At 46.2% G+C, this 25,651-nt stretch overlaps 1 long non-coding RNA gene across 1 annotated transcript; it reads right to left on the bottom strand.

Moving 5' to 3' along the window:
* Positions 1-8,377: 8,377 nt before the first annotated feature.
* On the bottom strand, positions 8,378-10,611 carry LOC119385468 (uncharacterized). The gene is made up of 3 exons (XR_007415583.1): positions 10,544-10,611; positions 9,593-9,676; positions 8,378-8,515 (listed from the first exon to the last, which is right to left on the bottom strand). It is a non-coding gene; the product is annotated as an uncharacterized LOC119385468 (long non-coding RNA).
* Positions 10,612-25,651: the final 15,040 nt, after the last annotated feature.

The raw sequence follows: 25,651 nt of genomic DNA, 5'->3' as shown, positions 1-25,651 counted from the left end.
GACCCGAAAGCTATATGCTACCGGCGGCTTCATCCCGGCCGGCGGTCGCATATCGATAGAGACAAAATGCTAGAGGCCCGCATACTCTGCAATGGCATTGCAGCCTACAGAACCCCAGGTGTTCGATCTTTCCAGAGCCCTCCATTGCGGCGTGCCCCATAATGATATCGTGGTTTAGGCTCGTAAAGCTCAAACAGATCTAGTTGTTCTTCTTCTTCTCTTATTATTATTATTATTATTATTATTATTATTATTATTATTATTATTATTATTATTTTGTCGTGGGCGTCGAGCGGAATGTAATTCGGTGAGCTCAGTCGGAGTGATGTTTCTCGGGAGTGTTTTTTAGAACGCCGTTTGACCACATGTACCTCGACGCCAAGCAGAGCTGGGCAGAGATACTCAGAAAAGTATTCCGGAATACAGATATCGAGATACATGAACTGGAAGCCTAAAATACAGATACTGAGATACATTTGCCTTTAACGTAACGGGATATTTCGGAGATACTTTTGCAACAAGACGAAAAAAGTATTCCGGAATACAGTTACAGCGATACAGATATTGGAATACTTTTTTTATTTCAAGGATGCATACTACGCAAAGACACCTATTAGTGCAGCATAATGTTGTAATTAAAGTTACAGCGAATCGAAACGTTCAGTTCATTTATTTATTTATTACAGTACCCTCAGCGCCACTAAGACATTGCAGGGGAGGGGGGGTGCGGACAAAGTACATAATTAGTAATAATCACATGATTACAAGCATCAATTGCAATAAAAAGTACACTCTTTCACAGCAACAGTAACAAGGATTGGACACCGAAATCGACATACTTGGCGAACAAACTAAGCTATGCTAGAAATAGCACACTTTAAGCAAATCACTCGAATCACTAATGAACACCAGTGAATTGAGAAAAAGCGCACATTTATTTTGAAGATCTGCTTTGCTGAGAACGTTGCTGTGTAGGCTTCTCAAATAGCCTGTCTTCTAACAGCTTCGGTTCAGCCTCAGCACAAGACTCACGAAAGAAAGAAAGTCTGTCTACCGCTGAAGGCGAGCACGAATTCGTGTTATAGTGAATAAATACCGCCTTCATAGCCGGATTGCCCTGCAGCGTGACGATATCTCTTCTCGGGTCATCTAGATACCGATACACTTCTGCCCTCACTTGGGTTGTTCTGACTGTTCAGAATCCGAAGACGGTCCCCATCTTCGGAATCCTCAGCCGTCTGACCCTGTCGGCTTCAGTGATGCTGTCACCACCACCGACGCTACCAGCAGCCATTTCAGAAAGCCGCAACAGGCGAAGTCGGCTCCGGCGGTGGGGGAGCCTGCTACCACAAAAAACCGTTTCACACATGTAATCAATTAGGAACGCACCCTGACATTGGAGAGGTGGCTGAACGCGCGTAAACGATAGCCATCTTCTATTCACTTCCGCCGCGACTACGGGAACTGCTTTTGGAAGTGCCGCAGCTTTGAAAACTGAACGCACGCGAGGCATTGCAAAACTTGTTCCAAGGCGGTGTCCGCGCGGGGGGTCGCGAAGTAATGGCTTGCCACCCGAAAAAAATTAGGCGTGCTGCACTGACCTTCAGACAGCAACTTTCGTCGGCAGAGGCCGACAACACTGCCCCCGCGATTCTGCCGTCTGCGGCGTCGGGCGCTTTACCATATGGACCATTCCGTGCTTGAGGAGAAACCATCGCCGCCCTGTCTGTCGGCGACCGGCGGCGCGCCTTTGCTTGTCTTGGCACAAAAAAGAAAAGAAAAACGTCATTCCCCCATTGGAAACACGCCTCAACTCATTTCCAACACAAAAAAAAATGTAACGAGATACCGTGTCCTGCATAGTATCGCGATACAGGCGATACATCGTAAATGTATTTCACTACTGAGATACAAATACATTTTTCAAATGTATCTCGATACAGAAATACAGATACTCAAAAGTATCTCTGAAATACTATCGCGATACTCTTGTATCGCGATACTGCCCAGCCCTGACGCCAAGCAATGCCGCTGTTTTCTATCATCCGTCTTGAGGCTAGACGTCCAGGTTTTTCTTTTTAATTGAGAATTCTAACTTATGCAAGCTTTTAACAGTCAAGCATCTCACGCATATAATTGGTCACACTTCTTGTTTTGTGCTTGTAAACTCCAGTTTCGCAGTAACTAAAGCACAACTCCAACTGTGAGAAGAGTCTTCGTAAGCGCGAAAACGCTCCAAAGTAGAAAAAGCGGCGACGCCGCCTTGAAGTTCCTGCAAAAGCTCACGGTGACATCATAGTTTTTGACAGCGTGTGCTGTCACCTACATAATTTTTTTGTCGCTAAAAATATTTACGTTGCGTTCTAGACGGCCCAAAGTCTTAACATAGGAAGTTTCGGAAAAGTGAGACAGTGTCGCCAAAAACGCAAAAAAGACTCTAAACGTCCTGATGTCACACTGGCGTTAACGCGCCCAAGCTTCGGCGCGATGCGCATACAAACATTTCCGCGTGTATTTCATCTTGCGATAATTAGGATATCATGGCAGAATTAAGGACCATATAGTTCTGCAAGATTAATTTATCTGTCAAAACCTAATAATGGTTTCCCTTTAGTGTAGCTTTCAGTGAGAAGGGAAGCGCCACGCCAGGGCTGCTGTACACAATAACCCGGCACCTTGCGTGCATTAACGTTCTCAGGCCGACTCCCTTAACTTCTTTAAATGTAGAAACTGTGCGTGGTCTGTACTTAATAGATCCACACATGGCTTACGCGGAATTAGTGAAAGTTTGAAGTAAATGCGGTAGCAGCACAATATTTCACGGGCGCGAGTGCGAGACTGAAGTAACTACAAGAATAAGGATGGGGTGGAGCGAATTTGGCAGGCATTCGCAAATCATGAATGGTAGTTCACTACTATCCCTCAAAGGAAATGTGTAAAACCTGCATCTCACCCACCGGTACTTACCTACTTATCAGAAACCTGGACGCTCGCGAGGAGGGCTCAACTTGATTGAGGATGGCGCAGCGAGACATGGAAAGGAAAATGATAGGTCTAAAATAACAGAGAGCTGAGCTAGTTGGTAAGTATTCATTCAGGGATATGTATTGGTTCTAAAGTTGCTCCAGTTCTTAGTGATTTATACTTTAGCAAGATTGACAATCTTTTGGAAGGCGCCGTAGGTAATTCGGTTATTAAGGTTTTTTTCGTTATGTGGACGAATACTTGATTTTTTGTAGTGGTGAGGACTTTGAAAAGGTGGTAACTTCCGTGAGCGAAAAATTTGAATTAAATGGAGGAGGGCTAAGCTTTACTAAAGAGGTGCCTCAGAATAATGGAATACAATTTCTAGACATTTCCTTAACGTTCCAGGAGAACCACGTGTGCTGGCAGTATTCTCCTAGATATTCGAAAACGCTGTTAAATTTTTCGTCGAAGCACTCGAAGGTTGTAAAAAACGGCATCGCCATGTCTTGCCTTAAGTCAGGCCCCCCAAGTCGTGTGAGCACAAAATGAGTGATAGCTTTAACGCACAGGTTACACGTCTATTAGATGTAGGGTGTCCTCTTGATGCAGTGGCCACGGTCGCTGAATGTTTAAAGAAGTCTATTGTGTTAAGTGCGAGCACGGTTGCAGAAAGCGATAGGAAGAAACTTGTCGTAGGTATACCGTACATTCATCGCGTATATCACGTGCTAAAGAAAGTAGGAACTAGATGTGGCGTTAATGTTGTTTTCACGGCTGCCAATAAGCTAGGTAAGATTTGTGCCGCTGTGCAGATGAAGAATGAGGGAGTAAAAGACAAGAAGGGGACCGATATTTGTTACGTAAAACACACCAACAAATTCACTGATTGCCGTACGAGTGCGGTGTATAAGGTCCCTTTCGGCTGTGGCCGCTTCTACGTAGGACAGACGGGCCGATGCATCAACCAGAGATTGTCGGAACATAAGAGATCGCTAACAGGAGGCTCACCTTCTCATCTATCTTTACATTGTCGAGATTGTAAGTGGACGCCAAAATTCGATGAATGCGCAGTGTTGTACCGGCGTAGAAATGAAGAAACGCGCCTGATGATTGAAGCATGGCATATCGAGAATAGTGGTAGCGCATGCGTCAGCCAACCGTCGATTAACTTGAATAAAGATGAAATCAAATGCCTTAACAGTTACTTACCACGTAGACCGCCACGCGTGCCGGATTGATAGGTTCGCCCATCATGGCTTTGCGCAGATAAGTTTGCGTGCCTTCCTTCTTTTCAGCCGTTGGGCGTCTCTTCAGCTGTTAGTCGGCGTTTGTCGTGTCCTGACTTCTTTCTTGTGTCCGTGTTTGCACGCGCTGTCTATTTAGAATGATAGGTCTAATCTTAAGACACAAGAAAAATTCGGCAGATCCCACGCACTGTGGGAATCGATGTAATGCGAAGCAGCCAGCAAAGAGCTGCATACATCGCCTTGTTTGTCTTTGAGCCAAATGAAATCATTCATGCCATAGCAGCTTGTCCACCATATATCGCATGCTTGTCATGCACGCATGCATGCACAATCTAGTGTACACCATGCCAATGAAACGCATATTCTGGTATATAAATGCATGACCTGTCGTTTATGCTCATCACGCACTCGTGTCATGCCATACCAATTTTGGTATATATCACGTTAACAAAACGGCCGGAAGCGCACCATGACAGTGGCATGTAAATCATACCGTACATGACATGCATAACATGATTGGCATGTTAAGACCTCTCATTTATGTTCGTCATACAGTCACATCGCGCAATACCAATTTTGCTGTATACCAAAGGAGCGAAATGGCGGGGAGTGCACCATGAGTAGAGCATGTAAATCATGCCATACATGACATGAATATTATGGTTTTTCAAGCTACCACCTGTCAGTAATGTTCATCGTACAGTCACATCGCGCAATACCAGTTTTGGTGTATATCAAGCTATCGAAACGGCCGCGAATGCACCATGAGCGTGGCATGTAAGTCATGACATACATGGCATGCACGTCATAGTTTTCATGTCACCACCTGTTATTCATGTTCTTCATACAGTCACATCGCGCAATACCAATTTTGGTGCATATCAGTCTAGCGAAACGGCCACGAGTGCGCCATGAGCATGGCATGTAAATCATCTCGTACATTTCTTGCATGTCATGACTATCATGTTACCACCTTTCATTTACGTTCGTCATACAGTGACGTCGCGCAATACCAATTTTGGTGTATACCCAGCTAGCGAAACGGCCGGGAATGCACAATGAGCGCAGCATGTAAATCATGACATACATAACCTGCATGTCATGATTTCCATGTTACCACCGCTCATTTACGTTCGTCACGCAGTCGCGTCGCGCAATACCAATTCTGGTGTTTGTCAAGCAAGCGAAACGGCACGAGTGCGTCATGAGCATGACATGTAAATCATGTCGTGCATGTCACGCATGTCATGATTTTCATGTTACCACGTCCCATTTACCTTCGTCACGCAGTCGCTTCGCGCAATACCAATTTTGGTGTACATCGAGCTAGCGAAGCGGCCGCGAATGCATCATGAGCGTGGCAATTAGGTCATGACAGACATGACATGCATGTCACGGTTTTCATCTTACCAACTGTCATTCAGGTTCTTCATACAGTCACATCGCGTAATACCAATTTTGGTGTATATCAATCTACTAAAACTGCTGCTAGCGCATCATCAGCGTGGCATGTAAATCAGGTCGTACATGACTTGCATGTCATGATTTTCATGCTACCACGTCTCACTTACGTTCGTCATACTGTCGTGTAGCGTAACACCAATTTTGGTGTATATCACGCAAGCGAAACGGACGCGAATGCACCATGAGCGTGGGATGTAAATCATGACATAGATGTCATGGATGTCATGGTTTTTATGCTACCACCTGTTATTCATGTTCTTCATAAAGTCACATCACACAGTACCAATTTTGTTGTATATCAATCTAGCGAAACTGCCGCGAGTGCGCCATTGCATGTAAATCATGTCATACATGACATGCATATCATGATTTTCATGTTACCACGTGTCAGTTATGTTCGTCATAAAGAAATGGCTCGTCATACCAGTTTTTGTATGTATCCCTTCATTTAAACGGCCGCGAGCGCCCCGAGACCATGTCATGTAAATCATGCTGCACATGACATGCGCGTCATGATTTGCATGTTAGGACCTGTCATTATGTTCGACATGGACTCTTTTCACGCCGTACCAATTTGGTATATATGAAATTAACGGAACGGCCGCAAGTGCCCAAAGGCCGTGGAATGTAAATCATGCTGCCCATGACATGCGTGTCATGATTTTCATGATATAACCTGTCATTTATGTTCGTAATAAGGCCATGTTATGACACACCAATCTTGGTATACATCCGATTAACGAAACGGCCAGGAGAGCACAAAGTCGTAGGCGGCTAGATAGATAGATAGATAGATAGATAGATAGATAGATAGATAAATAGATAGATAGATAGATAGATAGATAGATAGATAGATAGATAGATAGATAGATAGATAGATAGATAGATATATAGATAGATAGATAGATAGATAGATAGATAGATAGATAGATAGATAGATAGATAGATAGATAGATAGATAGATAGATAGATAGATACGCTCAAAGTCGCAGAAGTTCGCTAAGAAATGCTTCGCATTTAAAAAGTAGAGTGTGTCAGGGAAGAAACCGGTGTTAAGCACATATTAGTCGAAATCGAGAAATGGGCATGGGCAGGGCATGTGTGCGTACGCAAGATAACCGCTAGTCATTAAGAGTAACAGAGTGGATTCCAAGCGAAGGCAAGCGCGCGAAATGCAGGCAGAAAGTTAAGTGGGCTGATAAGAATATTCAATTTGCAGAGATAACATGGTCGCAGCAAGCACAGGGCCGTGTTGACAGGCGAAACATTGCAGAGGCCTTTGCCCTGCAGTGAGCGCACTCAGCTGATGATAACGATGATGGTGATGACCGTAGTCCAGCGTAGCGGACGACGTTTCGAAGAGTTGGTGCACGCATAGCCATACAGTGCGCTAGCAGCATTCGCGCACGTAGTCTAGCATGCCCTGAAGACTCCCGAGGAACGTGCCGGGTTGCTTGCGAATAGGCAGGTCTATTACACAAGATGACGTAAACTCATGAACAGCGTGAAGCCTTTTGGAAGCCTAACGCAGTGCCATTAACGAAGCCCGCACGGCAAGACCGAACAGAATGCCCGGTTTCGCGATGGAGCAAACAAAATGTAACAGATTACATCGATGATTCGTTTGGGCGCGTGTACTCCGTGTGTGATACTGTGTGGCTGCTGCAAAACATCGTTTCCGTCAACGACGTCTGGGCTCCCGTGCTGGAGCAAGGTTTTCTTGATTCTGGCGTAACAACCTGTAATGTTCGCAGCAGCTGCCGAGGCATGCTTTTGAACGGTTTTTTAATAATATCTAGGGTTTAACGTCCCAGAACCACGATATGATTATGAGGGACGCCGTAATGGAGGGTTCCGGATATTTCGACCTCCAGGGGTTCTGTAGCGTGCACCTAAATCTAAATACACGGGCCTCAAACATTTTCGCCTCCATGGAAAATGCAGCCGCCGCGGCCAGGATTCAATCCCGCTACCTTCGGGTGGCTAGACGAGCGCCACAGCCACTTGACCACAGTGACGGGGCGCTTTGGAATGGCTAGGTCGTCTTTCTCAACTTCAAGTGGGTATCTTTATACGTCCAAATCACCTCACTTGGTTTAGCTCAACTCGGTTACGTCGCGGCTGATATCCCCTTCGGCGGTTTCTCTACAGTGGTGGCAAATAGTAGATTCGGGGACTGGTGGTGAAGGGGCCCGTTCAGATCGGTACCATTCACCGTGCAAGCCCTCCCGATATTGAGGACGAAAATGCCATTTTGGTAAACTAAACAGAAATTCTGCGGGTAGTGCACAAAAGGATAGCACCATTTCGCTTCCGCGTGGCCTGCGTTCACGGAGTGATACGTCACTGAAATATTTTGTAGTCTCACAACGAGCTGAACATAAAACATTACTCCTGCCAGCGTTGCCTTTTTGTGATGAAACGTCATAATAATTACTACATCAGATTTATCAATCCCTATGCCATTTATTTGCAAGTGTTTGTGTAATAGCTAGCGTATGATTTGTCTTTTTAATACGGAAATGTGCATACGTCATCCTACGAGGGCCGCTTCTTCATCCGCGGCATGTAAACTGCGCGATATTTCAAATGAAATTAACTCTATAAAAACAAGTATCTGTTGCATCATTTATTGCAAGCAGCGGCGACCCAGGCACTTGAGAAGTTGACTATTGTCAGCCAAAAGTCATGCAGAATACGTCATAGGTCATCCGTATCATCTTCGCATAATTCTTGATTATACACTTGCAGAGTAGCGCCGCATAGCTCATCCAGCTGATCCATACAATGCTGAGGAACACTGTTCTTGTACTGTACACCAAGCCATAGTTGACACTCTGTGTAAAAAGAAAAAAAACATGAACAGCTATATTCTATGAATAATTCTGGCGTACTAGCTTACGAATGGTGACTGATATGTGTGGCGTATAAAAGTTGCACAAATTATTGAAAATGCGCGGCAGCATCACGCCTTCGTTCAGCAAACATCGCTGTGAAGCTGGGAAGGAATTCTGAATGTCTGGTGCTTTTGCTCTGGATAAAATTTTTAGGCTCCAAATAGGGCGATGAATAATGGCATTGCATTATGCTTCAGAGAAGTCTCAAGCACTCCTACATTTCATGCAGATTGAGCATTTCATGCAGATTCAGATTGACGATAATGTAATAAAAAAATCACAGCATATCCACGGAGTGAATGATGATGAGTGGGCGAAGCTGCGGAGGTTCATCGGTAAACCGTGAATCTTCCGTGAATTCTGCCCAGTACATCATCACCGACGTGAGATCGGGCGCGTTTATACTAAAGGTTCCATGAGTTATGACGACTTGCAGCTCACTTTAATTTTACATGTACGCTGTGAATTTTCATTGTTTAGAAAACCATTGCTTTAGAAAACACCTTGCGTCTTTCGTTAAGCAGCTGGCGTCTTTTTCGTTTTGCTTTAGAAACATCTGGCGTTCTTTCGTTTTGTTTTTACAAAAACACTGGCGTCTTTCGTTGGTTTATTTCATCAATCAACGGCGTTTTGAACAAAATTTTTATTGTTTAATCACGCACAGGAGAAATCTCACCAGGCACTACCTTGGAGGTAAACAATGGCTGCTAATGGGAATGAGAGACAGAAGAAGTCGGCTTTTAGCTAACACTTACACTTCTACAGAGACAGAAGAATTCGGCTTTTAGTTAACGCGCACGCTGCGAATTTTTTATTGTTCAACAACGCACAGGAGAAATCTCCCACCGGCACCACCTTGGAGGTCAAAGGGTAAGACTTATTACTCACTACTACGAGCACGACGAGGGACGAACGGGTGCCGCCTTAAGGAGCTTCGCCCCTAAAAATATCAACCACTTGACTTGTGTTATATTTCACCCTGTGCGCAATGGTTTCCTAGAAGTTTTGAAAACTTACGGTCTCCGTCATAGGGTATCTCCACAATCACGCATGTTTTGTAGTCCGTGTACAGAAATTTGGCGATGTAGGAGTTGTCCATATCTGTAAAAGGGTAGTAATATTTTTGTTCTTGAATGCAATTCAGGTAATAGTAAATAAGGCGATAATGTTTTTCCAATTGCTTTAATAAACCATTCACTACAATAGCGAAATAAACGGCGAAGACAGAGCGCCCATTGTTGAATTTTATACCGCGAACCTTTTTCGTATTTGGCAATTGATATTACAAAGCTTTCATTTTATTTTACCGCCTTTGCCAGCGAACCGAATATGTACTTGGCCAACAAAGCAACAGTAAACAAAAACCTAACCATGGAAACCAATATGATGCAAACACACGAAATTGTTCTGAAGAGCAAACAGACGAAACTCTGCTGAAGAGCAAGCAAATGCGCATTACGTCATTCAACTCCCTACCTCAATGCGCTTGACCAACGAAAGTGCATTTTGCCAACAACTAGATATAAACTTGCAGAAACGGTATTCATTCACATGTATGTTTTATAGCTAGTACAGCAAATGTCTACTGATTACCCGATCGCATCGCGATGATCAGGGCGTCGTTGTCGTAGACCGAACTTTTATACATTTGTATATATAGCAATTATTTCATCAGCTATTAGCTGTACGCATTACATTATCTGCCTGACACAATTTCGTCCTCCTAACCTGATCGAGAACATGTGCTACAGCCCTCATTTTCTTGTTGCAGCTGTCACTAAGTAAACACAGAAGAGAGTTTTTACGCTTCCACCTTAAGCAGTGGAGATATAAATATGTGGTGGCTTATCTGATGATGCTTATCTGAGCCCTTGGCAAATGTTTTTGCATGCTACAAGGAGGTCACCTTCCCTTCCTCTTGCGACGCAGTGTGTGAAAATAGCAAACACAAGAAGTGAAACTACTGACCATTGTCCAAAGTGAAGATGACCGTGTCCGGCGAATCAGTACCTCTTAGGTACAGAGTGACATTCTTCCTGAAAATGACCAGTGCTGGGTAAAGACGCGGGCGCATGTCGCGTACAGTGCAGTGAATTCTGAGAATAATTTTGGGAAAACTAATATTTCGCAAAAGAAAGCATTATTAAGAATACCATTGTAGTTTGGCAATATAGATTTTTTACATCGTTTCTTAGCATTACTTTTTGTTTAAATGTTTCCCCACCTATCCAGCCTTCCTGCCTAACAGCCATGTGACAATTTACAGCAAGCTACTTCTCGATATATTATAAATATTTTAGCATAAGCGCACCGGAAAACACCAGACAATTGAAGACAATCACCACGTCAGCATCATGGTAACCTAATACATATGCTTCAAGCTCACATATTCGTTGATGTCTACACGGCTCTTCTTTTACACACACACTAATGTGTACACATATGTGCACAATTAACGTCCCCAATATCTTCGTTTGCTTCATTATGAGCGCTCAAAATTCCCTTTCTGCATTCATTCACAGCGAGGGTCTTGTTCCGGCAGACTTCATGCGTTCAGGTAGTATTCGAGGGCTAATCGGTCATTTGTCCGCACGTTAAAGGATCAGGTGGTACGTGCCGCCAGCTTGCAAAAGATAAATAATTCCACATTCACCGTCATGGCTACGAGCGGCACTGACTGACACTACCAGATTTGCATGCCCATAAAAATAAATGCGCGATAAAGCGGACCAGTGGACGACCGCCGCCATAGCTCACTTGGTAAGGGTGTCGAGCGCGTAATCCGAAAGTTGCAGGCTCGGTGCCTGCCTGCGGCAAATCGTCTCTTTGTGCACTTTACTTTCTTCACATCAGGCACGTAGGGAGCAATTTTTTCGGGGAGGGGCCACTTGCTGAAGGCCTTGACTGCTTTAAAAAACAGCTTGTTTCAGTTTAGGTTTTGGGAAAAGACCCCTCTCCATAAGAGTTCCAGGGAAGGGGGTGGGGTAGAGCCTTCCCTGGCCACGAGTCCGCTTCATATGGATATCAGAATTACTACAATGTACTTGAAACAGTACAATTACGTCCCCAATACCTTCCTTGGCTTCAATATCTGCTGGTTTTCAATAAGGTTGTTTCAAACAAAAAAGACGAGCTCTCAAAATTCCCTCCCGTACAATTTTAGAAGTTTGTGCCGAACATGTCGTCTCTGCTCGTTTCATTGCATCGGCTTCTGAAAGAAAAAGAGATGTTGGGGCTGGGACAGCAGAACAGACGTTGGGTCAGCAGAACGACGAGCCGCGTTTGACAAAGCGAAATGGCACTTACTGCAAACAGCGATGTTTTTGCACTTCAAACCTTCAGAGCCGCTGAAACTAGAGTGCGACGCATCGCAACGAGAGCTCGGCGCAGTGCTTTTTCACACTCAAGGGAACATTAACAAGCCTATCGAGTTCCGTTCGAGGACCTTTTGGAAAGCAGGAAAAAATTATTCCAAGCTTGAACGGGACGATTTAGCCCTGGTATTTGGAGTAATGAATTTTCGTGATAAGGTTTCTAGGCCGTGAGTTCATTCTCGTATCATACCACCAGCCACTCCTGGGCCTGCTAAGACCGCATCGGCGAACTGCACCGCTGGCTGCTGCTCGTATACAGCGTTGGGCGCTGCATTTGGGAGGATTTCGCTTCAAGCTGCAGTATTCTCAAGACAAGCAGCTCATGAACTGAGACGCATTTGGTAGGTTGCCACGAGGAAATTCGGAGCCAACCGCGGACGGGGAGCAACTTTACATTTTGGCCCTCGCATATGTCCAGGAGGGTGTGGTCTCGGCAGAAGAACTGCAGGCGCTATCCACCAGCAACTCGGTGCTTTCCAAGGTTGTGCAGTTCACAAGGAATGTGTGGCCTTCAAGCGCTAAAGCACTAGAACGAAGACTGCTTCATTGTTTCGACCGCAGGCTAGAGGTGTCGCTGGCCCACCATCTGCTTTATTGGGTCCGTAGGTTTTCCGTTCCGGACAACGCGCAGCATAGAATGCTGCACATGTTGCACAAGACGCATCAAGGATCATCGGCGAGTACGGCAATCGCTCGGTCGGCTTTCTGGTAGCCTGGGATGAACCACAGTATAGAACTGTAAGCGGAGTGCACAATCTGCATTCAAAATTGACGAATGCCGGTATCTGCTCAGGCAGTTAACTGGCCGACATGCCAGGAAAGGTGGTCGTGGGTACAGGCAGATTTCCCGGGCCCATCAATCGAAGCATGACCCTTGTTCTTAAAGATGCTCACAGCAAATGAGCTGTGGCCATACCAATGAAGTAGGCGACCAAATCTTCAACTATTACTTTCCTGTGCAGCTTGTTTAGCGGCCTCGGCATTTCTCGCACCCTTGTTTCAGATAATGAAAGACAGTTCACTGGCCAAGAGTTTGCCGATTTTTTGAATAAGAACAAACTGTTTCCATAAACTTATTTCCATAAGCCAGCGTCATCACGATGCGGGGTTCACCCCTTCTCGAGCCTGCAGTGCACAGCTCCTTTGTGAAGCTAACGTGCACACAAGGGGATGACAGACCGGGGGGCGTAGACGAAGGGTAGGCCCCCCGGGTCAGGCATGGCCGACTCTAGTTAAGCCATGGATGAAGCTGACCCGATTATTCGGGCCCAGCTGAGCCTATGCCGCCAGGCGTGTTCTCCCCATTACTCGCTCCGCAGAGCGGCGCAGCAAGACTGACACCCCCCGGCTAGGAACGTCAGCGTCGCCACTCGCGGTTGTGTAGAGCATACAAGCCCTTTACACAGCCACTGTGCAGGCTCAGGCCAAATGGGCCTGTGGGGCACATCCCCCGCACCGCATGCAGGAGGGGATAGGCAACCCGCGCGTATTTGCCAGGAGCCATAGTAGAACATGAATAAACATGTGATTCCACAAAGTTTCCCCCTCACTGCGGCCACGGAACCTCTGACTCTAGGTCCCGTAGCCTGAGCCCCCCCTCTTAGCCGTGCGGGCGCCTGTCACCCACGCCCGCACGTTGCCCGTGACGCACCACGTGGAGGTGGAGGGGGCTCAATGATCCAAAGGCCGCGGCTCCAACTAAGCTGGATTACATGGGTACGCAACCACCCACGCCGTCCCGACACCAATGGATCATGAATGGAGCTGGATACGTTCCGAACCAGCAGCGAGATCCCCGTCCCGCATCGCAGCCTCCTAATTCGCTGGATTACAGGGGCTCGCAAGTTCCCCCGGCCCTAGCGGTACGAAACTTGAACTCTCTCATAAGGAAAGCAATCCCATACTGAGGCCTCCAAGAAGTTGGATTACAGGTGCCTACCAAAGTCACCCGGCCATTTCAGCATAGTTCCTGTCACAACCCCCTGAGGTGCTGAGGGTGCGACAATGATGTTACTCTTCCTTGGATGCTTGCCGGTTGTAATCGGTTCATGTCCGGCTACCACTCTCTGTGAACTTTGATCAACTACCGCGCCCCCAGGCAATGGGTTACAGAGGTCCGCCACAAACTTCCGGCGTGGAAAATCCAGGTAGTGTACAAAGACACACCGCGCCACATAAGAACTTAACTGACATGCGCACGGCTGCGTTTCATCCACTGTCCAATGGCCGTACAGAGAGAGTTGTTCGAACTGTGAAAGAAGGACTGAAGAAGAATAAACAGACCCGATAAGAAGATTGCCTTTGCACACTATCCAGCTACCAGCGAACACCCATTGTATCGGGCCAATTTCCTTTGTTCTTCTCCTGGACAACCAAATTTTGTCTCGCCTAGACGCGTGTTGTCCTCCCTTGGGTGCAGGAAGGTCGGGAGAATCGGATGAGCGGACCCTGCACCGCACACGAATGTTTATGCCCGCAATTCCAGCAAGGACGAAAAGCTGTCGGCGGGTGTAGTGAAGTCAGTCGTTGCAGAGATGATGGGGACAGCAGAAACGCCAGAAGGCCTTGATCAGCGACATGTGGATCTAGTTCACACAAGGACAACCTCAATGGAAGCCCCGCGACACAGGGAAGGTGAAAGCACGCCTACCTCAACAACTACGCAAGAAACGCCGGGATAGGGGCCAAACGTAAAGGCGGATGTTCGTCAGTCACCACGGCGGCTGCAGTCATCATCCCAAGCCCAAGACGGGCAAAAGGAGATAACACGTGAACCTACGGTGACCACAGAACTCCGACGCTCAACAAGACAGCAGAGGCCTGTGCAGCGTCTCCAGTATAATTAATGGAGAAATGTTGTAACTGAAGTGTAATATTTTATCAGTCCTCCGCTCAGCTGTAGCCGCAGCTATCTATCTTATTTTTTCGTTACCTTCGTTCCCTTTCTCTCTTTCCTTAACCTGTCTGTACATCGAGACGTACACCGAAAATAAACGCCCATTCTACCAGCTTGTCAATCTGGGTGTACATCACTTGCGCCAAGGCGCAATGTTCGACTTGGTTTGACTAGCCATGTAACAGGAACAAAGGTATTTTCTTATATGTCACATATAACTTATAAGAAGAATCAGTGGGCGATTCGACAGAATGTGCGTTTCTGAATTGCCCATGCGCGGTAAATCTTCTCATAATCAGTCGTAATGCTCCCTCTTTGAACCATGCTTTCCACAATAATAACCACGAGCATTCATTGCATTAATTAGCCGTGAAGCAAACGCCAGTTAGGTTTTAGTGCTGTATTCCGTCGTGACTTATTCCTGCGTATTTATGCTGAATTTTCCCCTATTATCGTTACCGTTGTCAGTTCCAGAAAAGTCAAAGCAACAATACTGACCGCAGGGCAACGCTCTCACCACTACTGAAACAATGTAATCATCCCGCACTGCCTGTTACCTAGAGTAACAGTGCCCAGTAAGATGTACAATGCTTACCTCTCAGATCCACCATGGCCCTTGAACATCCAAACATAAGTGGCCGTCTTCTCTTCCCTGTCCAGCTGAACTTGCTTGTTAGTGAGGCACTGAAATTCCGGATCATCGCTGGACGTGTACTCCAACGCGACGTAAGGAATCTTGGCAAATATCTGAAACCAATGCCAAAGAAGTGAGTTCGTATTCTAACTGATACCGTCCGAGTCAGCGATAAAGACATATTTTTGATCACTGTGTTGGATGAGGTGCGCCAAAATTTCTCAATATAACATGAAACATTACTCGCGCTGCTATGCATGTTGCACATGTCAAGCTCGAGTTAGCGAAAACGCAGCTTGGTGAGCTTTAATATTTTAGAACCATCTCACTGCTTTTCTTTCATTTCTATACCCTCTAGGCGCAACGCTACGAAACAGAAAATACGTTATTGGACAGATAATGGACAATGCGCTGACGGATAAGTAGGCAAAGCGCAAGTGCACTGTTAATCATACATACAGGTATATTGCATGTGTTAAGCCGTCTGTGTATGTCATTCCATTATATATTGTAAGAGCGAGTACGTGGGGCAAACGATAGGTGTTTAAATCTTTGACTAAGAAGACATGAGCTATCACTTCAAAAGGCTGCACGACTTTTTCTACCGAAGCATTGCAGTAAGTGCAGTTGCCGTCCCATTTTCAATAAATTCACCGTCATCTTTAAACATGACAGTCAATTGTCGAGAGCAACCACTGATGCCCAGAACAGAACAATTAGGAACAAGACTTAGGATAGGTTGAACGAAGATGAGGAAATGCCTCAGACAGGCTGGCCAGCCTCAGACAGGCTGGTCATGACGTCTGAGGCACTTTCTCCTGTTCTTTCAATTTATCCCACTCCGTGTTTTCATCTGTGGGCTCCCATCTTGATTTTGGAGATCCACGACTGCTGACGATGACAGAAGAGGGCAAGTGCCACTTGTTGTCCTTGGCGCATGGAGCTATTCTATGCGACAGCCAATTCAAATATCTCCACGAACACTTTCCATCAGGGCCACAAGTTCCGTACATCACACACTTGAGTGGTGCACAGACATCCTAACACTGGTATGTGACGCCCCAAAGAACATCACACACTTTATTATCAATGTTGAAACTATAATGAAAACACTGGGCTACAAGCGGTGGTTACGTCGTAACAATAGCAGCAAGAACTGGACGGGCGCGGGCAGCGTTGCAGCAAAACACGGGCTAGGCAACTCCAGTTCGTGCCTCATGCGGGGCTGGTGATATGGCTGCAGCGCTGGACATTCCTCTTCACTACAACCTCCACGGTGTAAATGCAACGAAAACGAATCATTAAACGACGTTATACTTTCAATCCAGACAGCTCGCCCAAACAAACACATAGCCGTCACAACTGTAGCTCCTCGACTGAAAAACAAACACCACACACTCAGTCACCAAACAACCGCACTGATGAGGCACACCGAGGAAAGGAACAAGCTAAACACACTGATTCTTAACTTGCCACACTTTCACAAGAATGTAAACGCCATCCACTACACAGAAATACACGATTCACCGCATGATCACTTGGCCTGGGATGGACTCCATCTAAACCACCCAGGAGTTGAAGTAGTCGCTCAGCGCATTAAACATCTCATGGAAGGACAACATAACGTCACTGACCAGCCCGTTGAAGGCCCCTCCACCGTCCCCGCCTCCGCTACAGCGCTGCGTACTACAACCACACTAGCCAACTCAGCAACATTCTGCACGCAAGCAACAGAACAAAAGATGATCTCACCACCGAAAACACACTAGTCTGCGAGCCAAACGGAGGCAACTTGCACCGGTGCGAGATCCACAGCCGAAGCTTCCACACAAACTATATGCTCACCTCAACACTATCACCAAGCACAACCGACACCGACGAAACCAAATCCACAACCAAAGTTTTCATGCAAACGCCCACCCGCCTACCAGAACAAACACACACACACCCAAACCGTAACAGTCGTCGAAATATGTCTGTCAATGATTTCACCCATTAAACACGTGTTTTTCAGACACCCCTCTCAGTATCACGTACAGTCGACATCTGCACTTTTAAAAGTACGCCGCCCCTTTCCCCTTTTGGAATTGCCTTCCCCTGGTGCTTCCCATTCAGACACGGTTGTTTGGAAATAGAGTCGCCACCATCTTCTGCAACCCTTTGCGATCCTAGACTCGGTGCCATTCTGCCGGTTTTCCAAGTGTCTTTCATGTTCCGCTCTTTTCTTCGTCGTGTCTTTGGCGGCTCTTGCTTTGTTGTTCCGCCCCTCCCTTTTTTCTTTTTTTATCTGTTTTTCCAGCTCCCCTTATGTCTGAGATGAGATGCCAGACTACCGTTGCAAACTTTCTTGAAATGTGGCAAGGGTTGCACTCTTCTGCTTTATTGAATTGTGTTTGTTCACAACAAGGTTGCGAGGATGACCAGGCAAAAAAGCTGCATTGCGCAGCTTGAGGGGAACCTGGCCACCTCATACACTGGGCGGCTTCACAGCGGTCAAACACACGATATACATCATGGATGGACTAACTAAAACAGAGAAACAGTAAACATACACGGTCGGAATAAATAAACAAGGTTATTGTGGAAACATATGAAAACAAGGGGAAGAAATTAGGCGAAGTGCTAAAGACATAGAAAAAGACAAACAAATGAACCCATGGCAGCACAAGCAATCACATAACTACTTCCCGTAGCCTTTTTAACGACAGAGTTGATACACTGAGACCATTCTCTTTGTATAATTGATTTAGAACAGTAGGTAAACAAAACTGCAGCATTTGGTCACCGTATTTAGTTCTGTTTTTGTTAACGATCGAAGGTTCTAAATGACGAAATTTATAAAAAGGATTATGTTGCTGTAAGGATGCCAATTTTGTTAAAGCGTTATCATTCTTACTTTTTTCCATTCTATACATGCGGCAAAGCCTATATGTGTACAAAGATTCAATTTTTATAGTACTAAGCTTTGTAAACAAAGGAGCAGTATGCCAAAGATATGGCACCCTGGAAACAAGGCGTATTGCTCTTTTTTGTAATACCATCAGCTTGTGAATGTTCTCAGCTGAAGTCGTCCCCCAGACTAGAATTCCGTATTGAACTAGGGAAAGAAACATTGAATTATATAACATTATATTGATGGATGTAGGAAGATAGTTACAATGGCGACGCATAGTACCTATTGCTCTAGATAATTTACAAACTAAGTGATTCACTTGGCAATCCCACGACATAGTTTCCGAGAAATACACGCCAAGCGAAACTTCTTTGCAGACTAGTTGGTTCATACTTGTAAACTCGACTTACTGCGCAACCAGCAGGAAAGAAGGGAGACAGGAAAGAGCGCACTTTCCTGTCTCCCTTCTTTCCTGCTGGTTGCGCAGTAAGTCGAGTTTACGCCAAGCGATTTGAAAGACGATAGTATTTCTATTTCAGTATTATTTAATTTAATGGGGGTTAGTTGAAATTGTTTGTTACGTGGATGAAACATCACCGCCTTTGTTTTTTTCATCACCGCCTTTGTATTTTCTTTCCAGGTAGCAATGACCAACAACGACACGCGCCACCGCTGGACATGACGTCGACACTAACCCCTTAAAACTAACACGCCAAGGATTACAAGGCGCCTTTCACAAAGATAGGTCCTCCTAAGGAAACTTCGGCCAGGCTGTCTGAGGCACTTTCTCCTGTTCGTTCAACCTATTCCAGGTGTTTCCATCTGTCGCCTGCCATGTTGACTTTGAGGAACAGGGCTTGTATCAGTGAACCGTCAGTCGCTCTTCATCACAAGGAATTTAGTTACCTTTGCCAACCTTGTTCAAGTGTAATTTTGACAATGCTTCTTTGATGCATCCTACTGTCTTGCACATGTCATGGTTTTACTGTAATAGCAATTATATGGACAGTCTCGACGTGTTTCTTGCCGTCGCCGTCATGTCCCCTACGAAGTCCAAATTGATAAGATCCCCCCGTGCATCATATGTTCTATCGCGGGTAAAAGCGCGCGAGCGGAGGCGACGAGCAGAGATCAAACAAGCCGGCCCATTTCCGTCGCTTGGAGGGTGCATGCGATAACATGCCCCCGCTCGGGAGGCCTGTCCTCGAAGCCGACAGGAAACGCCCCACCCTTCTTTAACGAGCATCAGAAGATCCGAGGGGGGCAGGGTTGTCGCGCGAGCAGCACCTTTGAACTTTGAATCTAAGGGCGCGGTCGCGATCGCTGGCGCGCGCGCTATCTCGACAGCCATCACAGCGGGTTGCTCGTATACCCTTCTACGTGGTGCGCTCTCAACGCGAAGTGATTATGCGGAGAGCATCTCTTCCTGAAGCTGCCGTATTCTCTTACACCAGCGTTTTGTAGTTACTCAAGATCGAATACAAAACAGTTAGCACCCAGCCTCACGTCGTATAACACTACAATGTGTGGCTATCGCATTCATTGCTTCGCCCTTGCGGTGAAACTGTGACCTTTTTGTACATGATACATATATATGTTTCAGAATTCTTCAGTAAAATATCAGTTGAGAGTCAGTGCCGTGTAGTTCTTTTTCTGACCCTCTGTGCGTGTATTCGCAATGCCCACGAACTATAGGTGGCGCGCCGTGCTTTTCAAGATGGCGCCAGGAGGAGGGTCAACCCGTTTGTTAGCATAGGAACAGATAGTACGTGCGGACGTACGGCCCGTGCCACTTTCACCGGATGAAGTCATGAGCAGTGCTGAATTGGATATAAGAGACTAAACTACTTTCCCAAACCATGGAAAGTGCTAAGTACTCGCCACCTAATTAGTTGCTGTGGTGTGAAATGTTATATTTCAGCTCCGTTACCGTGCATAACGATGCTTTTCGAAATCCTGTGCGTGCTACATAAAACTGCATCAACTAAATTGACGTATGAGCAGAACGGCACTCCGAGGTAGTACGTACCGAGCCAACGTTTATAGATACGTTGTACCGAGCCTGCCTTACGGATTTGCCGCAGTAGTAGGCCGCCAGCGAGTAGGGCCATCGCTGCTGAACGGGACCGCACGTTTAACGTGGTGATGGTTTGCAAACATAATACGCCGTCGTCATTACATGTGCAGTCGGGAACGCGGAGTCTTCGACGGCATAGAGTTTCCTACAATACTTACTAGAGGGAACTCTGGCGCTAGTGTCTATGGGAGCTGCAACGCATGACGCTTCAGCCAGCATGGGAATGATGGGTAGTACACAAATTTGTCTAAACTTCGTACTTTCGGCTCCGTTTGGCTCCGCGTCGGCTGCATCCGCTTTGTCGAAAAACAAAGTTCAGCAAAAGTCAGCAGTTTCACTTCGCCACTTTATCTTCTTTAGGCTCAGCGATTCAAATCTGGTCACGAAGTTCACAACGATCCATTCTTTTATCCAAAAGAAAAGCAAAACATAGCAATAAACAAAGCCACAAGTACGTTTGAAGCCGTAAGCACGAAGACTAGGCAAATTTGTGTACTACCCATCATTCCCATGGTAGCTGAACGATCGCAGCGCCAGAGTCCCCTCTAGTTAATTTTAGGAAACTCTATGTTCGACGGAACACAAGCATTTAACTTCCCATTCAGTAGCGCTTGTGCCACAGCCATGCTGAAACTCTAGCCGTGTGCAATTCACTTCACTCGCATGTTGCAGGCTCGATCAGCACGATCGAAACACGAATATCGAAAAGAATGCACACGTATCATTTTCGCAACGTCGAAGAAGTTAGCCGAGAGGCGTGGATTGTGGCTGTGACTGCACGTTCCAACGCTCTATAACCATTTCGCTTCTCTGGTCGAGCTCGAGCGTGTTGGCGGCATGCGGCGCTCTATAATATCCACAATAATTGATACATGCATGCACAAGAGGAACTATGCTTTTATTTTGATCTCGCTCAAGGATATTATACATTAAATACAATCAAAGCGACTTACGAGCGTGAAAGAACAATAACGGACGAGGGGACGTGAAGTGCAACTCGCTCCTCGTGAGTTAGCAGCTGATCGTTCACCATCGCTGTCACTCGGTGCCTTCACAGTCTTCTACGTCCAGTGAAAAATCCTCGCCGTCAAGATGGTTTCTTTCAACATCACTGCTGAAAGCAATCTGAAGAATTTCCTCCGCCGAACAACTTCGACCACTCCGCGTCACCACGTTTACAATTACAGAGACGTCTGGCCGCGGAGAACATTTCGCTCTCAGATCGGTCAACGAGCAAATCGCTTGCAGTGTGCTGCCACCTATCAACAAACGTACAAAAACGAGCGGCGCAGCGCTGGCTATGAAACCTATGAAACGCTGGCGAAGGACGGCGTGGAAAGCGTTCGCTACACGAAAGGCGTGGAGCAGACGCGTCCTCAAATGATTGAAACGTCGCTTGCACGATTAGTAACAGCGCTTTGCTGACGAAGGATAGAGGTATATTTTAATGTATCGACAACTTGAGATCGCTCAGTTTTACAAGAGCACATCGCGAGCCGGCGCGACCTCCCGCGTACAGTGTTATGGGATTCATGCACTACAAGAAACGCTGACCAATTCTATATACAAGTGAAACAGGGTGAGCTTCAACTGAATATGTCAGACGATAACATTTAACTAACCTACGTGGCTACAGAAAGCCTCGCGAAGCTGATAGTATGCGTACGCTGTGGGCTAGCATTGAAAGCGCGAGTCGCCACGTATTTTCACGAAAACTTCGCGCCTCGCAAGAACGAATCAGATTTCTCGTGTCGCGGAGGGCCCAGTTTGTTCACTGATGCAGGGAACATGCCAAGTCGTAGTGTTCCTTCCTTGCCAACGCGTTAACACTGAGGTTAGCACAGCCGAACAAGGTAGCGACTGCGTAGTGCTGCCATTTTGTCGTCTACTAACCCTCCTCGAGAGGACGCTCCTGAATTCCGCTTGGCGGCGCGACAGTCTATGGGCATTGCGAATATTATTGCGCTGTAACGAAGTTCAAGAGCAATCCCCCCATATGCGAATGCAACTTTGCCTGCTTTTTGTACTAGTGGCAAAGAAAGAAAAATGGAGAAATATACACTGCGCATAGAATGAATTGAACTTTTTGCACAGTGAGTGTGTCTCGTCTTCACCTCTATTTGCTGCGTATGACTGACTTTGAACACTTTTGTGAATGCACAACGATATTGACGGGTCGATCGGCGTTCTGCATTCCAGCACCAATATCAAAAGCATTTTTGTTATTAGAACCGCCAAACAAAACGACGGAACAAAAGAGGCCATATGAAGCGGTACTTTCTGTTTAATGAAACAACGGTGAGCTTCTATATATATATATATATATATATATATATATATATATATATATATATATATATATATATATATATATATATATATATATACATTTTTTTTCGACAATAGTGCGCAACAGGCGTTGCATAAACGCCTAAAGACACCAAAAGAGTTTAGAAGTCAGCATCGCGTGGCAAGAACATAAGTTCAGTCTGGGTAACTGAGACTGACGGCGAACTAACACAGTCACCATCCTTGAAGCATCGCATAGGCGCTGCCACTACAATGTCTCCTCTCTCTCCAGCTGAACAAGCTCGGAGTTGTCTCATTAAACGAACAGTTATCAGCGCAGCATCGTGTGGTTCCCTTCTGTATCACGTGTGGCTTTGCGGTTATATTTTTGAATCATGGATCACCAACTACACTACGCCAACGGTCTTCTATGTGAAAGCTATTGTTTTGTTTGCCGAAAATGAGTACAACCAAAAAATGATCGCGAATATTATTTGAGCCTATAGATTTGATTGTACTTATGCAAAAATACAACGTGGTTGGTTGCAGAAAAATTGAATATTTCATTACACAAAAATTATGATTAATTATTGACACTCGGGACAAAACAATGAAGTACATCATTTTCTTTCTTGGAATGTAATGTTTAGTGGCTCAAATTTATGCAAATTTCACACATGTGCAATCAGTCCATCATAACCCGCGCCTGGAGGGGACATCAAAATGTTTCATTATATTTGCTTTTGCAGTCCGTTTCTGATGTACGAATCTTGAGCAGTTTGGCTCACCTCGAATGCGTCTGTCACCTTGCGGGGAAGCTTGCGGTCGGCCTGTCCCACCGTAGACTCGATATGGAATGCACAAAGTGCAAGGATGACCGTCGCTACGGCCTCTGGGATGCGCATGTTGATGTGTTGCCGCAAGCTTGGTCGACTTCGGAGTGCTCTTGGTCGCAACCTTGCTTTTACGCTCGCCGATTGAGTTGTGCCTCAGCAATCTGCGCGTGGAAATGTTGTAGTTCGCCAATGTATATTTGACATCTGCTTGATGCTTCCCATAAATTAACGGCGCTTGGTTGCACTTCACTGAAAATTTATAACGCTGGGTCGTTTGCGAAACAGGAAACAAAACAAAAACATGCTTGATCCCTCCGTCATAAGAAATGAAATAACACGAAAGTGAAACGCGTCTTTACAAAAGTAGTTCCATGTTCATTGTACATTGATAAATGAGCGCTTGAACAATGGCTCCTGGTGTTGGTGGTTGTAGCGCCCTTTGATGTAAACGCAGGTAAGTTGACGCCTGGTGGGACATCTCCATCACGACGACTAACGTCAATGATCATGATTAAACATTTGTGGTAGTTGAAGTAGTTAACATAAATCCAGACAAACGGTACAGTGAAGCCCGCGTAAACACGGCATCAGCAAGCACATAATAAACACTAGTACTTTATATGCGCTCATGCTGAGCGTCGTCATTTGAGGAGGGAAGCGGCAACGAGTGCGCTGTCCAGTTATTGGGTAACCTACACTTCCGCTCATGTATACACTACTACAAACGCCTGAGAAACGCGAAAGACAAAACTTGTAGCTTATGTCCTGAACGTGCGAAGGCGTCCCGCTTCCCGCTGGCGTGTCTCATTGCAACAAAGCACTCACTCAAACTGTACTGAAAGGAAATGGAATGGAAATCGGGAGCCAGCCTTCGCAGCGCGGAGTAGGGCGCGAAGTAGCCAGCGTTGAACTAAGGAACGCTGGCATCGAGGCGCCCTAGCGCTGAGAATACTGAAGTGCGTCCTGTCGGCGTTCATTAGTGTGACGATGCGGTTCTGCACTTCACTTCAAGACGGCGACACCGCGCCACGCCAGCAAGGTCACTAGGAAAAGGAAAAGATATATTGCAGCAAGGTGGCGAATCGGGCTAGCTGGTTTTCGTTCGTCTTTCGAAAATTAGGTTGAAGCACATAAAAAAAGGTCGTCTAAAGACGATAGAAGAGGCGCTGCGTGAGATATGGACGCCATCTGGCAATACGTCGCGAAACATGAGTGCTGTGTTGCGGGCTGGTAGTCCCGGCGCAGCAGCAGGCGAAGACCGGCGGTGACCAACGCGACCGGCGGGGACGCCAGCCAGCCCGAACACGCGGTTTGGCGGGAAGCGCCGAAGTAGAAGGAACGTCCGCATTCAACGAGTGCTCTCCACACACTCTTTTATTTACACGTCGCCTGGGTAAAACAGGAATGCCAGAGCGCGCCCCATGGCATTCATACAGTGCAATACGGAACCGAAACCGAAACACAACAATGAGCTCGTGCAGAGGGCACGGAGGAAGACAAGTTTCAGCGCAGTCGCATTTTCAGCGCAGCTTAAGAAACTAGGGTCTCTAGAATTACGTATCTATGTATTTTCTAATAAAGGAACACAGCACCTAATACTTAACTAGTGATGTTGCGCCTCAGATATGCGTAATGTTTGCTTTTTGATCAACAATGTACACAAGTGTGAACCTAGTCATCCGTTCAAGGTGGCTGGCCCTTGGGCAAGTGGTTCAACTTTGGCCGGGTGGCTGAATCGAGGGACGTGCCGACAAACAGAAAGACAGACGACCAAAATTTCGGCGTTTAAGTTCCCCAAGAAAGACTATCGTCTTTAAAAAAAGTCACAGTTTCGCCTCAACGGCGAAGCAATAAATGCGATAGCAATAAATTGTAATGTAACGTGAAGAACGGAAAGCAGCTCCAAATTGCCAGCGCGTCGCTCGAGCCCAAAGGACGCACGAAAAGCACGCACACAGGACGAGCGCGAACTAATGCGTCACAGCTCGACACTTGAAGCGCACTGCTCAAACCATAGAGTTTCCTAAAATGACCTAGAGGGAACTCTGGCGCTGCGATCGTTCAGCCACCATGGGAA

This window comes from Rhipicephalus sanguineus, chromosome 3 (genome assembly GCF_013339695.2).
Source record: "Rhipicephalus sanguineus isolate Rsan-2018 chromosome 3, BIME_Rsan_1.4, whole genome shotgun sequence".
Taxonomy (NCBI): Eukaryota; Metazoa; Arthropoda; class Arachnida; order Ixodida; family Ixodidae; genus Rhipicephalus; species Rhipicephalus sanguineus.
The sequence above is the reverse complement of the archived record's forward strand: the minus strand, read 5'-3'. Positions and strand labels throughout refer to the sequence as shown.